Below are 18,012 nucleotides of genomic sequence, written 5' to 3' on the forward strand. Positions count from 1 at the left end.
CAGACACATGAACTTGGGCTGATCGACTGGGTACCAGCCAGGAGCGGTGGAAGTGCCTTAAAAGTGGTGGGGGTACAGGTGCCCAAACCATGGCCCTGCACCCACGCTGCCACTTCTCCCCAAGCTGCTGCCCTCACACCGCCCCTTCTCCCCAAAGCGCTGCCTGTCCCCCCAAGGCTCTGCTCCCACGCTGCCTCTCCCCCCCCACCCCTACTTTCTCCTCTCCGCTCCCTCCCCCGCCATGCACCCTTGTGGCCAGTAAACAGTGGGAGGGTATAGCCCTCCCATTTCTAAAAGTAGGGGGGCCATGGCTCCCTGGCCACTCCTGTTCCGGTGCCCCTGGTACCAGCACTTCCAGGTGGGTATATTTTTGTGTGTTACATTTCCAAAAGGAGAGGCACTAAGATAGGGCAGTTGCTTCTGTCTTGGAGCTGTCGTGTTGATACTTGGTATTCCACATTCCTATTTCCGGCCCCTCGGTCTGGCTTTTGCACATCCATGTGCAGAACTAGATTCCCTAACTCATGCATGAAACTGAAAATTGCGCTTCTCATGGTGAAATCATCTCAGCCCTTCCATTCCTCCAAACTCTTATTTCCTCTACAGCAGTACCTGAAGGGCATGATGCTACAGCTTGAAAAGTGACTCCACAGTCATTTACAACATCACCCCATGGAGTACACAGCACTTTGCATGTCTCCAAAAGATGGTGGTGACTAAGTACGCAGAGCTTCCTACCAGTCAGTTGGCTAGTGGCTAGTTTAGGATTGTGACAACTGTTAAAGAATTATTCTGATTCTTCATCCCTTATTACTTTAGCAATGGAACATTCCACTTATGAACTCTCAGATAGTCTGAGTGTCTATGTTTCTTCACTGTAACATAAGGTTGGCTGCCAAATAAAAGTTGGTATCAATTCACAGGTTAAATCTTCAATATCTCACAATTCAATATTGTTGTGTATAATAAGACCGACGATTGGAGCATTATATTCATATTTCTCCCTAGCTTTTTTGTGTGTGTGCAAAGAACACAATGAGATGAGAGGTTTTCCCTGCAGTGCCATAAAGCTGCTTGATTAAACTGAGACCTTTGGATATATTTTTTAAATTTGTCTTTGGTTTGCAAGTGACTGGCTCTCAGGAAAGCAAGGAACTGACAGTGCTTATTAGAGCCAGACACAGTGTGGAGGCCAGGTACAATGCAAGCTTCTCCCAAACAGCTCTGCTAAATAATGCCACCTCAGTCGTGCCCAGCATGTTCCTTGGACTCTCACACACTGTGATTTGGGGAATATGGCTATACAATTTATAAATTCTGTGAGATTATGAACTCTTCCCCCCTCCCCTCCCCCCCCGCAAACCAAGCTGCAAACTCAATTTTGAATGTGCAGCCCTATGCCTTCACTGTTCTTTTATCTCCATGTTGGATATAAATGGCAGGTGTTAGTGATATAGGTCTGACAGTCGGGGGTCATTGATCTCTGGATGATCCTCTATTCAAATACAAACATCCTAGAAAATGGACTGGCTCCCACTAAGAAGAGCTGGTTTGTCAGGGAGAGATTGACAGGCAACTAAGTCACCTGGTAGGAGTCTGTGATCAGCTGAGGAGGTTGATCCAGGAGAACCTGACAGAAGAACAGGGAAGTTGTAAAATGACAGGAGCTGCTCTGCTTAGGGGCTTCAGACATTTTCACCGAGTCACAGGGTAGCTGCTGCAGGAGCCTGGTGAAGCAGAGGGTACCCTCCCAGCTGAACTCAGACAGTCTCCTAAGGACTCTCAAAGGAAGAGGGGCATTATGTTCAGGAGGCTTGGTTTCTAAATGATCTGTATTCTCTGTGCCATAAGTAAAGAGCAATGGTGTTTTAGAATCCTGTGCAAAGGCTGTGTGTGTGTGTGTGTGTGTGTGTGTGACACTTACCACGTGCCATTGAAGGGTTAACCTGTGGACTCGCGTGGCTGGAGTTTAAACACATCCTGTCCCAGAGCTATGGGGGAAGCCGAGGGGTTACCACTAGACTGCAGAGTCTAAGCTCCCAGGAGGTGGGTGCTAGATATAGGATCTGTATCCTAACAGCGTGCTTAGGGACCCCATGAGAAAGCCAGTCCCTGGACTCTGTTCAGACTCCGGAGGCTTAAAGCACTTAGGATCCAGTGGTTGGTTCCCTCACAGCAGCCTGGTGAGTGTCCAGGAGGGGGCATACACACCTCCCAGTTAACCTCCGCGCTGACCTGCAATAGACATGTTGTTCTAGTTGGGCCCCTTCATGCCCCTCCCTCTTCCTGAGTAGAAGTTACAAAATTATTATTTGTATTACTTTAGCGCCTAGAGGCCACAACTGAGATTGCGAGTGTGTTGTGCTAGATGCTGTACAAACACCTAATATAGTAAAGATAGTCCCAGCCCCAGTCTACACAGACAAGACAAACACAGGGTAGGAGGGGAAACAGAGGCACGGGAAGGGACTTGCCCTAGGTCCCAGCTCTGCCACTGCTGTGTGACTAGAATGTCCTGAGTCTAGTGGCCTGTCCAGTGGACCACGCTGCCTTTCAGAGGTGTTGTGGCTTTGGATTATGGACATACAGAGACTAAGCTGCTCGAGACTATTTAAACTTACTTTTTGTTTTGTGGCTAACCCCCAGTTCTAACTCCGACCTCAAGAGGCTCATGCCCTAGCCCAGAGGATCTTGCAAGGTTAGGATTTTAAGCTTGGAATGAGGACCAGTAAAGTTTGTGCCGTACCATTTCTCCCTCTTCTCAGGATTATTTCCCCCAGCTGTGCCTTCACGTGGTGCCACTTTCCTCCTCTCGTTACTGAACTCTGGCGTCAGAATTGTAATTCTTCCCCCTCCTGTGAAAGACAGCGAAGCCACTTTGTGCTGCTGACCTTTTCACTTCTATTCCAGCACAATTTGCCAGCTGAATCCTTTCTCCCCACTTGCAACCTCAATAACCTGAGCGAAAGCTTGGATGGCAAAATGAAATACCCAAGGCTGAAAAAGCTGAATTATAGGGGCCAAAGGACTCCCTGCAGAACTCAGAAGTCGCCAGAGGAAATGCACCAGTGCCGGTGCTGCTACGGGTGCTGAGGTGCTACCATTGAATTCCCTGTGGGCAGAAAGAGGAATTTGATGCTACGTTTGTACGTTTATGCAAAATCTCCTAGGTTGGGCTGAAGGAATGAAATTATGATGTCATTCCTGCATCAGCCAAGAATAAGAAACAGTATCCGTGTACGATATTCTGGTTACAGTTTGGGTAATTATATAGGGTCTTCCTTCTGTGTCTCCATGCATCTTGCCTGAATTCCTGTCCTGAAAGGGCTTCCTGACTAGACTGATACACTGGTGTTTGCTCTAATGCAGCGGTTTTCAAGTTTTTTGAGTTACAATTTTTGGTTGTTCCTACCCCTCTGTTCTCACCACACCCCAACCTACCCCTCCGTTCTCACCTTTCTGCTGAGGTGAGTCAGGGGCATGGGTGGCATTCCCTCTCTGAGCCCTGTCATATGGGGCTGGCCCAAGCTCCCTTAGGGAGGCGCAGCCCACAGTTTGCAAACCTCTGCTGTAAAGTGTATGGCTGTGCTCCATTTCCCTAGCTATGACCCCTGACCTATGGACTGGGAGGGAGGTTGGAGTTAAGAGCCACTACCGCAGCTCTATGCAACTGAAGGATTCCTCTACACCAGGGGTTTCTCAACCTTTTTCTTTCTGAGCCCCCCACCCCCCAAGGTGCTATAAAAACTCCAAGGCCCACCTGTGCCACAACAATTTTTTTTTCTGCATATAAAAGCCAGGGCCGGCGTTAGAAGGTAGCAAGCAGGGCCAGGGCCCCAGGCCACGGGGGCCCTGCAAAGCTAAGTTGCTCAGGCTTTGGCTTCAGTCCCAGGTGGCAGAGTTTTGCTTTCTGCCCTGGGCCCCAGCATGTCTAATGCTGGCCCTGCTTGGCAGACCCCCTGAAACCTACTTGTGGCTCCCCAGGAGGCCCTGGACCCCTGGTTGAGAACCACTGCTCTACGCTGTGGGGAATTCACCACCGGGAGACCTGGCCAAAGCTGTCCTAGTGACTCTGAATCTGGCCTTCTAATTTCATGTGCCCAGCCACCGGAACACTCCCAAAAATCTGTCTCTAGCTCTCTCCCCTGTGTATTTAAAATATGCACGTCGGCGCACTATGCAATTATTGAAGCTCATTACAGTGAGAATGAAAATACACATTTTTCAAAAATATGTTATTTGCAATACTAATCTTCTTTTCGAATGCACATTGAGTAATTGAATCCATAGTAACTAACAAGAAAACATACTGACTCGTAAATAGGCTGATCTAGTACCGTATTTTATTATGTAGTTTACCAACATGACAGCTGCTTTTTCTCCTATTCAGAATAGGAAGGCTGACATTTTGTTCTTATTTATTTTTTACCATGAGACATAAGGAAGCTTTTCATAATGAAATCCAGCAGTTCATTTGTATCCTACTGCACACAATAAAAGCTCTTGGGTATGGAAGGGCAAGGAGATAAATGAATGGTCAGACCAAAATGTAGTGAGTATTTCACTGATTATTTACTCATTCTGAGCAACTTCACTGTTAAGAGCAGCAGCTGGACCTTGGTTGACTATGCAAAGAGCCAAGTTACGCAATGGCACAGAGTAGCAATGCAGCAGGGATAGATTGGGACTACATGATTTCTGTGTAGACAAGCATAACATACAGTCAAGCAATATACACTTGTGGATAGCACTTTAATCACAATATTCTTTGAACCGATATAGATGAATAATACATGAGCTGACACCACTTTATAGCCAAATAGTTACTCTACAGTCATCTACCCTCCATACATAATAGCAAACAAACCACAAAACTTTATTCTCTGCCCTCTTGTGGAAACAAGCCAAAGTGGAAGGAGTATCGCAGAATATACAGATAGCTGTAATGCTTTTTCTTGTTTCTAGCAGCCACAGTGCTGTAGTTGCAGGCTGAAGCCAGGTTGCTTTGATGGCTATAATTTAGAGGTATTGAAAGAAAAGAGAAACAAAACGCTCTGAGTGGGCCGATTCCTCCCATTTGTGTCATTCCCTATTATGCAGAAGCACTTCTGAGTTTTAACAACCAGCCTTCAAAGCAGAGATTTAAGGCCCAATAACGTGATGTGACTGACTTAGTCTAATAACAGTAACACTAGAGACTGTCTTGATAAGAGTAGAAAGCTCATGGTGGTAATTACTGTTTTTTGAAAAAAAGCTGAGTGTGGGGAAATAGATTGCACCAACTAGAAAAACTGCTGTTTCTATCACAAAACCAAATTTGTCTGGGATAGGGCAGAAAAAGGATCAAGAAGTAAGACCAGGGCCGGCTCCAGGGTTTTGGCCGCCCCAAGCAGCCAAACAAAACAAAAACAAAAAAAAAGCCGCGATCGCGATCTGCAGCAGCAATTCAGCGGGAGGTCCTTCGCTCCGAGCAGGAGTGAGGGACCGTCCGCTGAATTGCCGCCAAACAGCTGGACGTGCCGCCCCTCTCCGGAGTGGCCACCCCAAGCACCTGCTTGGTAAGCTGGTGCCTGGAGCCAGCCCTGAGGAAGACCCAGGTGTAGGCATTACGGGCAGAAGGGTGAAAGGAGAATAGATATGTAGGTATCTTGTTTGTGCTGGGTTCTAACCAGCTAGACCTTTCCCACGCCTTGTGGGTGGACTGTGTGGTTCCAACGTGGGGCATGAGTGGCCTTGAGGAATTCAAAATGCATCTCAAATGGAAAGATGACGCCTATTCCGTTCTCCTCCTATCATGGCTCTGTCCTGAATGAATCCTTTTTGGCATCTCTGTCCTTAATTCCCTGTGTGTCTCATGAGCCCTTTGCCTCACTGGAACACGGCGGTAGAGCAGCTGAAGTCTCTGACATTTTATCCAGAACTGGTTCTTTCCTCTGCTTTATCAACCAAATATAAAGGCAGGAAATGTTGGGGAGATAAAAAATAAAATCAGCTGCTCCTGCTTTTCATCTTTTGTCTTCAAAGAAAAGAAAATAATTGCTCTGAGGATGTAAGTATCGGCTTCTTTGAGGTGTCCCCAGGATAACCCTTTTTACTCCACTTTAATTACTTGTAATTATGTTATGTAACTTACGAAGATACGTACTCAGTGTGGGTGAAATGCTGCTCTTTTGCACAAAGCCTGAGTTAAAGGGCATGGCACAGATGTCCAGTTACCCTCCCTCGCACTATCCACAACAAGGACGCAGGGTACAGATTTCTGCACACTCAGGTTATAGGCTTTATTACAACACCATTTGGTGTTTGTGGCCAGTGGATCTGCACATAGACCAAGTCGCCACGCCCCCTCTGCAGTCCTTCTTGGTGCTCCCAGCGGAGGCAGTGGAGGGGCGTCTGGTTCTCAGCACAGCAGAAACATACAGATCCCCCCCCCCCCTTCCATAGGCACAGGGAATTGAGTGCTGTCTGCTTGAAGAAGTGAAGGAGCATTTCCACTTGTCTGCATTACCCATTTCATTCCTTAACCTCATCCCTCTATAGCTCTCATGCTGTGGTACTTCCAGAGAAAAGGACTAATTCTAGCATCCTAAACTAGACGCATTTCTGCCACTCTCAGATGTCTCCTGCTGGCATGGTGTTGTCAGCATATCTGCTTCCTCTAAACTAGAGTCAGACTAATATTAATGCAGCTGGAGATCCGTATTGTTATATATTAGAGTCACACATAAGGCAATAGTTGGGGAAAATCCTGAAGTCCTTAGCAGGCCTCACTTGGGCAAAACTCCCATATTGATTGTTTTACACAAATAAGGGCTGCAAGATTTCTAGCTGCAAATAATCATCACCCCCTTAAAGCAGAAAGTTTTCACTTTTTCCTAGCCAACACTCACTAAAACGCTGTGTGTCTTTGGCCAGCCAATCAAGCTAATGGATGGATTTGTTTTAAATTCCCAATTTTCCTGCAGGGCAGCAACATCTGAATGGTGTGTGTGATGGCTTACTCCATTATCCTGCAAAGAGAGCCCAATGAAAAGCATTGGAGAGGTGAACAGGGGTCCAGGTGCATGACGGATGTATCACTGCTCCCGACCAACTGAGCTCCGTCAGCCACCAGTGGCTGTGCTCCTGATGTACATCTGCAATGCCCTTCTGACCGTGCGCAGGAGGGGAAATTTGGCTACAATACCAGGCAAGACCGAACTCTCCTGAAGAGTTCCGTCGCATCTACACACAAAACAGGCAGGATTTCAGTTGTCTCTCAATCCAAAGCCCACCAAGTTAAAGGGGGTCTGTCTGTTCGTTCGCTCCGATGAACTTTGGATCAGGCTTTTGCTCAGATCTCACTTGAAAGGCTCCCACACAGTGAATCACAGGAAACTCAATTGATTTATCTTGGAAGGATGAAGAGCCGTGTCCGTCTGCTTGGCTTGGAACTTGTGGATTCAGAGAGTCTGTGTAGTTCGATGACCACCAAGCTGCCCCCTTCGGCGCTAGGATGAATGCAACGTGGACTTTCAGTGAGGTACAGTTCAGAGGTATGAAGAGTGCTGCAACCTTGCCAGGACTCCAGCTATTTTTCATTCTCTCCAGTGGGACTTTTCTGTGGTAGCTTCCCATTGAGAGAGACCTGTGAAAACCAGAACAGGGCTGGAAAAGAAGGAACAAGGCTCTGGCTTATGTAACTTGGAGCAATGAAGTTGTAGGATCTGCCAAGGTGCAGCAAAAGCTCTTTCCAGTCCTTTCTCCCCACTGTGTCACCACAGCTCCACTTTGGTGTGGGGTGGGGTGCACGCGTCCTGCCTCCCAGCTAGCCTCCTTCTTTCATACCTAGCGGCCTTCTTTGCACCTCCCTGCTGTGCCAGTCAAAGATCCTGCCACAGGTGGCATGTTTCTCAGCCTGTTTTAGTTTCTGAAACAAGCAGCAACGGGGAATCCAAAAATTCTGTGAAAGAGCTTGATTTCCCAGAAGGATTGCTGCCTCCATTTCCCAAAGGGGCTGGAATGAGAGAGGCCTCTGGGTTCAGACCAGGAACCTTCTTGTAAAAACAAGAAAATAAAACAAAACAAAAAAACTTTAAAAAAATCAATGGGTGGAAACCTGAACTTTAAATTAACAGCACTGAATTATGTATGTTTTTAGCTCTGCGTGTAGAAGACCCAAGCAAGTTGTTTAATCCTGCAGCTGAAGCGTGGAAATGACAGACACACAATTTTGCTTTTATTTTTTTCCTTAAGCTGGATGAGTAGCACATGGTAACGAAGTCGGAATGCAGACAGCGCTGCCATTCTGCATTAAAGTAGCGCCTCTGAACTCCACATGAGTTATGGGCAGGCCTTCAGAGGACTACTGGATTTTGCAGTTTATCAAGTATGGGTGGGAGGGGAGGGGAAGCCTCAGCTGAGTAGTGGTGGAAAAAGAATGAAAAGCCAGCCACCTTGAGTCTGTCTCTAAATGCATGACCGTGGAGTCCAGAAGCCACATGGGTATAAATCTCTTCTATAAAGAGGTAGATATGTCTCAGCTGGAGGAAACTTAGCAGTAAAGCAATGGGTGTTGAGCAGAATCAGGTTTATTATGGGGAATTATACCTTTCCAGTAATCCAAAGCACCAAATTATAAAAGACCTCTTCTACCCCCCTCAAAAGCATGAAGGTTAAAACAGTACGAAAACCTCAGCACTCTCCCCATCTGTCCAGGTAACCTACCTCAGGTTTCTGTTTCCCCCCTGGCTTTCTCAGGTTATGATCTGAAAAGGGCCTATAAGGTGAAGAGGAGGAGTATTGCCATCAGGTGAGATTTACAGCATTACCCAGTAAAACCTGCACTACTTGAGCAAAATGAAAGAATGCTTTTTCCAGCCAGGCACACTGGCTAAATTGCGGTTTCAGTAAATTAAGCAGAATGCTGATGAAAAATTTAATGTGGTAGTAATCTGGCTATTCTGACAGTCAGCAAAGTCTACAATGACCCTTGAAAAATTCTTCCGTTTTGATATCCTTGTATGGCACTGCAATATGGTCACATCTGCTACACTGTATGCTCTGCACTACATATTGATGATTACAATAAAAATGAAACCATTCTCAAATCATCACAACAAAGGCATTATTTTTCTCTTATGGAAATTGCCATGCAAGAAAATTAACCAATGGTAACAGACTTTTTTTTAAATGAAGCCCTATATACTGATCTCCCGTTAGCTCATTTTTGTCACAAACTCGACAGCTATGAGCAAGCCTGCCAGTTCACATCGTGTGCTTTAAGCTACATAATACATAATCACATCACTTATAGCAGAGCCAGGGCTTTCTAGCTATCATGTACTAGAAAAGCATTAGTAATATTGGCTGAGATTTTCAAAGGTGGGATTTAGATGCCCTGTTCCCATTAAATTTAATGGAAATTACACACCCAGATTCTACCCATAACTTTTTTACATGCCATCCATCACACAGTCAGTTGTATGCAGGATTCTAGATTGGAGGCTAGTTCGTTTCTGTAAGTGGTGGCATGAAGGTGGACTTGAAACAGACTACTGGATCCAGATCTCCTCAAACACTGGGGCAGTTTAGATCTGGATTCAATTTCAGCTATCTCTGTAAGATGGATTGGAATAGTGATGCTGGATCCAAACCCCTTTGAGCTTTGAAAGGTCTAATCCATATTCAGACTTCACAGTACAGGCCTATCTTTAGTTTTTAACGTGAGAGTTAAAGTGAAAGTCAGTTGGGAGGGGATGAAGTACATGGGAGAGCACTTGTGAAAGCAACCTCCCAACCTATGGAGAGTTGTGGGGTAGGGACAGAAAGAAGGTCATGAACTAACGGTTTCGTGTTGCCAGGGTCCATATAGGTCAGTTCTGTAGTGTGAGTCTAGGTGAATTCACATCTCCAAGTTTTGAATGCACTTAATGATGAAAAGCAGATTTTTTTAAGTGTAAACAAAGCTAAAGATAATATGCTTCAGCTTTAACTGTGGCTCCCATTATTGTTCTAATCTACCATGCTCTTAATGTTGGATTTTTTTTCATGAGAGCTGGAACATAGGTTTTGTTTGCTATTGTTCTTAGATCATTACTTAGGGGCTAAAGTGGCTAACGAAGCCAAGACTCAGTCAAGGGGCTAAGCAAAATAACCTACAAAGCATTAAGCAGAATTCACATAGGCATTAATCCAAATTTCAGCCAATCCAGAAGTATCTGAAGTTCCTTTTTTCCAAAAAGGAAAAGGAACTATGTGAAATGGGTCCCTGTTTTCAAGGCATGTTTGTTAAATCTTTCAGTGCCTCACTTCTCTCTCTGTAAAATGGTATTTCTTCCACCCTTAGTCTTTCTTGTCTATTTAGATTGACAGTGACATATTAGGTTGTGAAGGGAATTCCATGCAGCAAACAAACAAAAGGTTGTATTTCTTCACACAACACAGTCAACCTGTGGAACTCTTTGCCAGAGGATGTTGTGAAGGCCAAGACTATAACAGGGTTAAAAAAAAACTAGATAAGTTCATGGAGGACAAATCCATCAATGGCTATTAGCCAGAATGGGCAAGGATGGTGTCCCTAGCCTGTTTGCCAGATGCTGGGAATGGGGACGGGGATGGATCACTTGATGATTACCTGTTCTGTTCATTCCTTCTTAAGCACCTGGCATTGGCCACTATCAGAAGACAGGATACTGGGCTAGATGGACCTTTGGTCTGACCCAGTCTGGCTGTTCTTATGCTGCTGTGCAGAGGCTCAAACTGGGAACTGTAGAAGTTGGCAGGAAGAGGGAGCGCTGAGATTTCCCCCTTTGTCTTATTCAATAGCAGACCTGTTGCTTGTTTGTGAGAAGTTGTTTTATTCCCCAGCCATACAAAGAGAAGAGTACATTATACAGACAGATGAACTAATGAGCTAAACTCTGTCTGGGCCCTGTGGGGAGGAAAGGAAACATGAAGTTGCTACCCTTTCTAATCTCCTACAAGTATTTTAAGGTTGAAGGAGCACAGAATTGGAACACTACTTCGCAGAACTAGGGCTAACCTCAGCTGGTATTTCTCCATTGTGTCACCTCAGGAGAGAAACAGTCGACTTGCACTGAATTTTGATGGCAGTTTTTGCTGGAGTATAAGATGCGGCACATAAGATCAGGAGTAGATTTAAGAATAAGAAACCAGTGGGCAAACGAACTAGATCAGGAGAAGGGTGATCCAATAGAAAGGCCCTGGGCTAATGAAAATGTGGTCCTTTCAGATAAGACTGTAAAAAAGCAAGGATATGTTTAAGATTGCATCCCCAAGAGGAGAGAGGTTAGAGTGATGCATTTGTCCTCTCTGAGGTGTGGAGTCAGATTAGCTGCAGTAGTTCATCCACCATAAATGGGTGCTGCGCTCTTTTAAATATCAATGGCGGGACAAGGGAATTGCTTGCAGCAGTTGACAATTTATGGTCTGAATTATGTGCAGTTGTTTCTTCTGCAACATTTTATGTACACAGAATGGAAGCGTATTGCTGGGACTGCTACTACTTAGGGGTAGATTACAATTCCATTTTTAATACTGTTTAATAGACTGAAATGGACACTCCGTAGTAAAAAACCTTTTAGCGGGCTGGTGCAGACAGTGCTTTATTCAGAGGCAATTTGCTCAGTTTAATTACAAATTCCCTCCGCATAGCCCAAGCTGTTGCTTTTCCCAAATTTCTGGTAGTTACACCAACTTTAAAGTCTCAAGAATGTACCATGTCACAAACCCGTGATGGGAAACACTGAGTGTGTGTGAAATGCTATCTCATGATCTCAGTTGAGACAGCTGCATCATCATTTAATGGCACTGCAGCTGGGGGAAAGGCCAAGGAAGAGGCAAGTGTAGCAGTCTATTGATTATAAGATGTGTGTAATCAAAGCTTCCCTCCTCTGCTGTATTACTGGGTGATTGACAATGAGTGCCTCATTGGAGCAGTTTATTATTGTGATCATTGTAGCAAAGGGGGAAGTGGGACACTTGGTTGAAAATGAAAAGGGCAGAAATGTTGCATTAGCCCCCAAGGATCACATGAATGTGACCTGTTTTGCGTGTGGTAGAAGATAATTCAGGTGTGATGGGGTTAATAGCACCAAGTAGAGTCAACAGTAGTTTCATGCATGTATCATTTCAGAATGTTTCCAACATGGGTTTGTAGCAAGGAAATCCTAGGATGCAGTTATTGCTGTGGGAAAAATCCTTTAGTGACTGAGTTAGGGTAATTCCCAAGAGATACACACCCACTAATTATCCTGGTACACGTTTGATTCTGACACGCTGTGCTTACCCTATAAACTCATGTGGATACATCCTGAATTTTTGGGATCTAGTGAATCCAACTGGCTCTCTTTCAGAGAATCTTGGCCAGGGACCAGGCTTTACTGTAGTTTTGTGACCACCCAGTCCCTATCCAGGAGATCAAAGAAACAATGTACCAAATGGGATGATCTGTATTGACAAATCAGACATCCTGCATTCAAGCCTTTCTCCCGGGAGTAATAAGACGAAAGAGCTCGAGAGGATACCCAACCGCACATTGATTCTGGTGATCAGACGCTAATTTTATCTTGTGGACAAACTACTGGTGTACTTTTTTTTGCTTCCTTATGTTCCTTAATGCACTCTTCTTTGGAGTTCAACAGAAAGGGAAGGCAGCCACCAGTGAATCTGTAGGGTACAATTGTTTGAATTAAACCAAAGGCGGTGTTAGGTATATAAAATACGTTAATTATATTTCAATAGGAGACTAAGAGGTGCATAGTGATGTAGAGCAACATCACAGATCCTGTCTACGAACTGGAACAACCAGGACTGTAAACAGTAAATACCACCTTTCTCTCTATTCTGTTAGAAATGATTCAATAAATCACCTCAGAACACAATCTAGAAGAGAACTTAAAACATAAGAGACTATAATAGTAATAGTGTTGTCCATGGCTCAGTCTTTTTCTGGCATCATGTTGGTTGGTGGGTTCATGTACAGCTTCTCCCACCCAGTCTTCTGGGAATGAACATTTTGTTTTTAAATAAATAATCGGATTGAATTCAGCAGATCAGTTGGAGGGTTCTGTTCTCAGTTACAACAGTGTTAGGACCTTGTTAGACTACTTGCAAGAATAAAGACAATGGGTCTGCTCAAAAGTCCATTGAAGTCAATGGAAAGGCTCCCATTGAATTCTTTGAACTTTGGCTCATACCCTGTGTCCTTGAATAAAGGTGTCAGTATCAAGCTCTAAATCCAGAGTCATTCACTGAGGCCAAAGGAGGAATTCTCAATTTACACTGATGCGAGTGCAAAGAGTTGGCCTGTTACCTTAATTACAGCATGACGCGGCAATTAACCATTCAGCCTAGTTGAGAGGGAATGCTACTGCTCTGCTCTTCCCACAGTTCTCTCTTGTTATGCACGCACATTCACTGGGTATGAAAAATAGGTTCTTTCAAATGACTCTTATAGTTAGTCTGATTTATAGCAATGATGGGCTAGTGGTTGTAAGAGACTGAACAAAAGAGAATGGTTGTAAAATTGCTGCCTTTAATTTATTATCCTGGATGGCAATCTAACGGGTTCTCCATGATGTGCTGTAGCACTAATAAAGGAATTCTGCAGTATTATTATAGCAATTTTAAATCGATTCACTCAGTGAACACTGCTACAGCACTGCAGGAGTCCGTTATAGATATTACTTAAAAAAACCAGGCCTGGGTTTTCATCACCATGAAGATGGTAAAATGAAACTGCAGAATGCACCTTAGGAAACTGGTGGTTGTGTGGAGAGAGGAGAATAACATGAAATGTGAAGTTTCCACTCTAAGGTTATCTTTAGGCTCTGAAGCAAAATACACATTCTTCCACATGTTTTACTTTTCCTGTCACTGCCCAAGTGCCCTCCTGGCCGAAACATCAGATCTAATCATCATTTTGCTGTGTAGAACAGGTATTGCTACGGATCCTGCAGTCACTAGAGCATCCAGGAGCCACGTCTAGACCTTGAGTGAATTAAAAACCACTGCCTGGGGTTAATGAAGAGTTCAGCCTTCACGGCCAACAGAAGCCAAAGTCTGACATATATACAGCACATCTCACCATTGAGTTAAAGGCCTATTTCTTTTTCATACTCTGTTCCATTCTCTAGGCCACATAATTTCCAATTCTTTCGATCACCGTGTCCCCTTACTAAAGCAAGACTGCTCCTGGATGTTCATTCCCCTGCAGAGTGTTAAGGTATTTCTGTTAGTGGAGCTGAGATCTTCCTGGTGGCTAGTTTTTCAGTCTCAAACATTTCCACGTTTTATTCCTCCTTTGCAGAGATGAAGGGCTTGAAGGATTTCTGCCTCCCAATGTGGGGTGATTGTCGGGGGTCTCCCAAAATGGTGACTCTGGAATAACTGAAAGATTTCACTGCTGTCCCAGTACAATGCTGGCCCCAGCGCAACACAGACATTTTCAGTGATCAAAAATAATAGTTTCAAACATTAAGGAATTATAGCAAAAACAGTTTATGTTGATAACAAGGCTATGTAAAATGGGGTCAATGAAATTAAAAAAAATCATGAAAATAAAGGTCTCATTTTGCCTGAAGGCAAAACATTCTATTTTTTTTTTTTTTTTTTAGTAAAACCTAACTTTTTAATTCCAAAATGTAGCTCTGACTGTCAGCTTTCCTATTAAAATATACAAATTTGGGTAAGGTGAAGTCTAATGTGCAAGGCAAACGCTCCTATACCAACAAAATGATGCTAAACTCCAGGCAGCTCTGGTATATCTTTAAGACTAGGGAGCTGATGGGCATAGAGACAGGGAGATGGAATGCGAACCACCTTGTGTTGTTTGAATCAAGCTGGACACCAAGTCAGCATGTTTTGCTATCACAAGGACGTTGATAGATAACAGCTGCAATAAAAGGTACATTTCAGGCAAGGTCAGAACCCATTGCCCAGTTACTCCTATGTATTCACCTTCTAGCTGACTTATCCTTTCTGATTATTCTCCATGAGGTCTTGAAGGGTGATGAACTAGATACAAATGCAGAGTCTACAGGCAGCTATGTACTGGAGGGGAGGGGAAGAACATAAAATATGGTTGCCTTCCCCTCTAGATTCCCGCCTAGAGACAGCCTCCTGTGTACATGCGGCAGTTCCTTGACAGTCTCCATTCACGGAACAGGGGTAGATGGGTGACATATGGGCTACATTTTACAGCAGTAGTGGGAGGAGGAGGAGAGGCTAGTTTTGCGCCAGATCAAGTAAGATCTGTGTTTCTCCCCAAGTAGAATGAACGCTTGGTGGGTCCAGGTCAGGAATGACCCAAGTGAGATCCAATACAGGAGATGTGAATTTTAAAAATCACCTGAGATTATTTCTGTTACAGACTAAAGGAAACATCCATTTACAGATAGGGAGAAACCAGGGTAAAAGACTAGAGGCCGAGATTCGTAGGCAGTGTGAATCCATGCAGGTTCACTGACTTGAGGATGGCTCAAAGAATGCCACTAGCTTTTGATTAAGGAAAGCGGGAAGGTGCACAAAAGGGAAAGGACTAGGAAGTAAAATGACGATGTGAAAATCACCAGAATAACAAAACTGCTAGAAAGAGCTGAACAGATTTTTTTTTAACTACTTTTGAGGCGCTTCCCCCCCCCAGACTTTCACTTTTGAGACACAAATACTCATTGTGTGCACTCAGCTATTCCTACATGGACCTATTTCTCCTCTTGCATACATCATTCACCATACCTTAAGCTGCTGTAAATAGCCAGACCTCCATGTATGCTACATCAGCTGAGGATTTGCCCATTATATAAAGTGCAATGGAGTTCGCCCGGTGTAAAATGGATAGCAGAGAATAAGGCTGTATGACTCTCGCAGTGTGCACTGTTCCCCCTTGAGAATGAATTTTTCCATTGTGCAACATGCTGCCTCCTTGAAACCAGGAGAACAATATAACTTAAACCAGATTCTTCTATATGAAATTAAAAATAGGATGCCAAACCTGAGAGGCCGTTGTTTTCCTTGAGTATTCATATATTTCTTGAGGAGCTGAAGGCACGTGAGCCTTGCTCTGCATCATAAGTATGTTAGTGTCCTCATGAAACATGGCCTGTTATCTTATTGAAGTAATATTTCCTGCTAAGCACCTCGAACTACCTTCCTCTGTCAATACTTTGCTTGGATTGTTAGTTGCAATAGGCAGATGGGAAAGAGGTGGAGGTTCCATCTCACAGAATTGCCAGCTTGACTGTATTCTGATCCCTTTCCCCTCACCAGCAGGGCCCATATTTATAGTAGTGCATAAGCTTTACTTTTCTAAAACATTTCGACAGCAAATATAAAACAATAGGTAATTGATTTATAAGCCCCTAGTCAACATGAGTATTATCCTGAATGCATAATTACATTGCAAGCAGCACATCCTTAACCCGGGATATGACACACTTGGATTAAAAAAAAACCCTAAGTATGCACAACTGGGTGTCTTGTCTAAATCTGGCTGTGATGAATTGAATGTAAAATTAGCATTCCGTTAGAAATGAAGGAAATACAGGTTGTGCATGTAAAGCAAGGCTATACCACTGTATGACTAGGAATGTGACATTTGTATGACTGCATTTGTATAGCTGGCTTTATAGAGCAGAGATTGCTGAGAAGACCGGCTATGGGAGCAGAATGGAATAGATTCCCCAGGGTGGGATGATGGCCTATTGCTGTTGTTTTGCCACGTGGGAGATCCTGGCTTGATTTCTGTTCCCATCCTCCTCCTGGGTTAGCAGAGGCCTGAGAGTGTTGCAGACTTTCTCTATCCGTCTTTACCTGGTGATTCTGTCTAAAAGCATGAAGCATACAACCCCCCCAAAGGACAATGTTCTCCTTGATCTTCCCCCTACCGTCTTAACAATGTTTCAACAGAGTTCTGCCTGGAGCCAGCAGTCTTCTGCCTTGTCATTCCAGGGCCTCAGAGCATGTCTGTACCTGATGTTCTGTACTTCTTCTAAACATTTGTGCCAAGGTATTAATAATAATACTTTGTGCTTATACAGATTTCTTCATCCATAGATTGCAAAGCGATTTGCATGGGTGGGTAAGAATCATGATTCCCATTTTATCTGTGGGGTTATAACCATAAAGAAGTGAAGTGACTTGCCAGGGGGTCATGTAGTAAGTCAGTAGCAGTCAGGGCTAGAACCCAGCTTTCCTGCCCACAGTTTTGTGTTTAGTCCACTACACTGCAGCTTTGATACTTGATCACCAGATACTCCTGTTGCTTCTCCAAGACACTTGCAGGGGTGAGTGGACGCTGCAGTCGCTCAGGTCCTTCTACTCAGACTGCACCCAGAGAGTCGACAAGGGCCTTTGCCTTTATCTCTGCCTCCTGTTCAGTGGTTTGGATGCTGTTCGCTTTGCTTTCATGCTGTCAAGCATTAACGTGGAGGAACTGGAGGATGTGTCCATTTGCGGTAATAGGAAGATCCAAGATCTCAAATGGTCGCTCTGACCCTGAGGCAGACCCCTTACTGAGGAGGATTTGCATACGAGATGGCATCATCCTAGGAAGAAAGCGCGAGGGAGCTGCAAAGGAAGTCCGTAGCATGGGCACCTGGTGCCAACAGCGTGTATGGGATACCTGTCCAGAACGCTCTCCTAAAATCATGGTTCAGCAGAGAGCTAGGTGTGGACAAAAACCAATTGTGATGGCAGAAAAGCTGATGACGTTGAATCCTGATACCAGGTTAAGCTGACTGTGCCACTAGAGCGTGGTTTAATCATCAACTTTTCTGCCACCACAATTGTTTTTAGGAGTGCATTCTGAGCAGGTATCCCACAGGGTCTTGGTACCAGCTGCCCGTGCTATGGACTTGTACGATTATTACTGACGTTTCAACAAGAAGGCAGCACATGCAACTAAAAGTGCCCCTCAAATACACTGCTTGTAAAAGCTAAATTCATATGGTTTGTTTCAGATCTGTGTCTGAAGTCACCCTGGAGTTAAATTGGTCTTGGATCCAAATAGGA

The 18,012-nt window shown here is 44.4% G+C and overlaps 1 long non-coding RNA gene across 3 annotated transcripts in view; it reads left to right on the forward strand.

Annotated features, from left to right (window-relative positions):
- The window catches only part of LOC112059817 (uncharacterized), a 124,492-nt gene extending 115,402 nt beyond the window's left edge, over positions 1 to 9,090 (forward strand). For all 3 annotated transcript variants that reach the window (XR_006174747.2, XR_010589945.1, XR_010589946.1), the window contains exon 4: positions 6,966 to 9,090. This is a non-coding gene — a long non-coding RNA (uncharacterized LOC112059817). The remainder of the gene's footprint in view (positions 1 to 6,965) is intronic.
- The last annotated feature ends 8,922 nt before the right edge of the window (positions 9,091 to 18,012 follow it).

The sequence above is a fragment of the Chrysemys picta genome, chromosome 8 (assembly GCF_011386835.1).
Source record: "Chrysemys picta bellii isolate R12L10 chromosome 8, ASM1138683v2, whole genome shotgun sequence".
NCBI lineage: Eukaryota > Metazoa > Chordata > Testudines > Emydidae > Chrysemys > Chrysemys picta.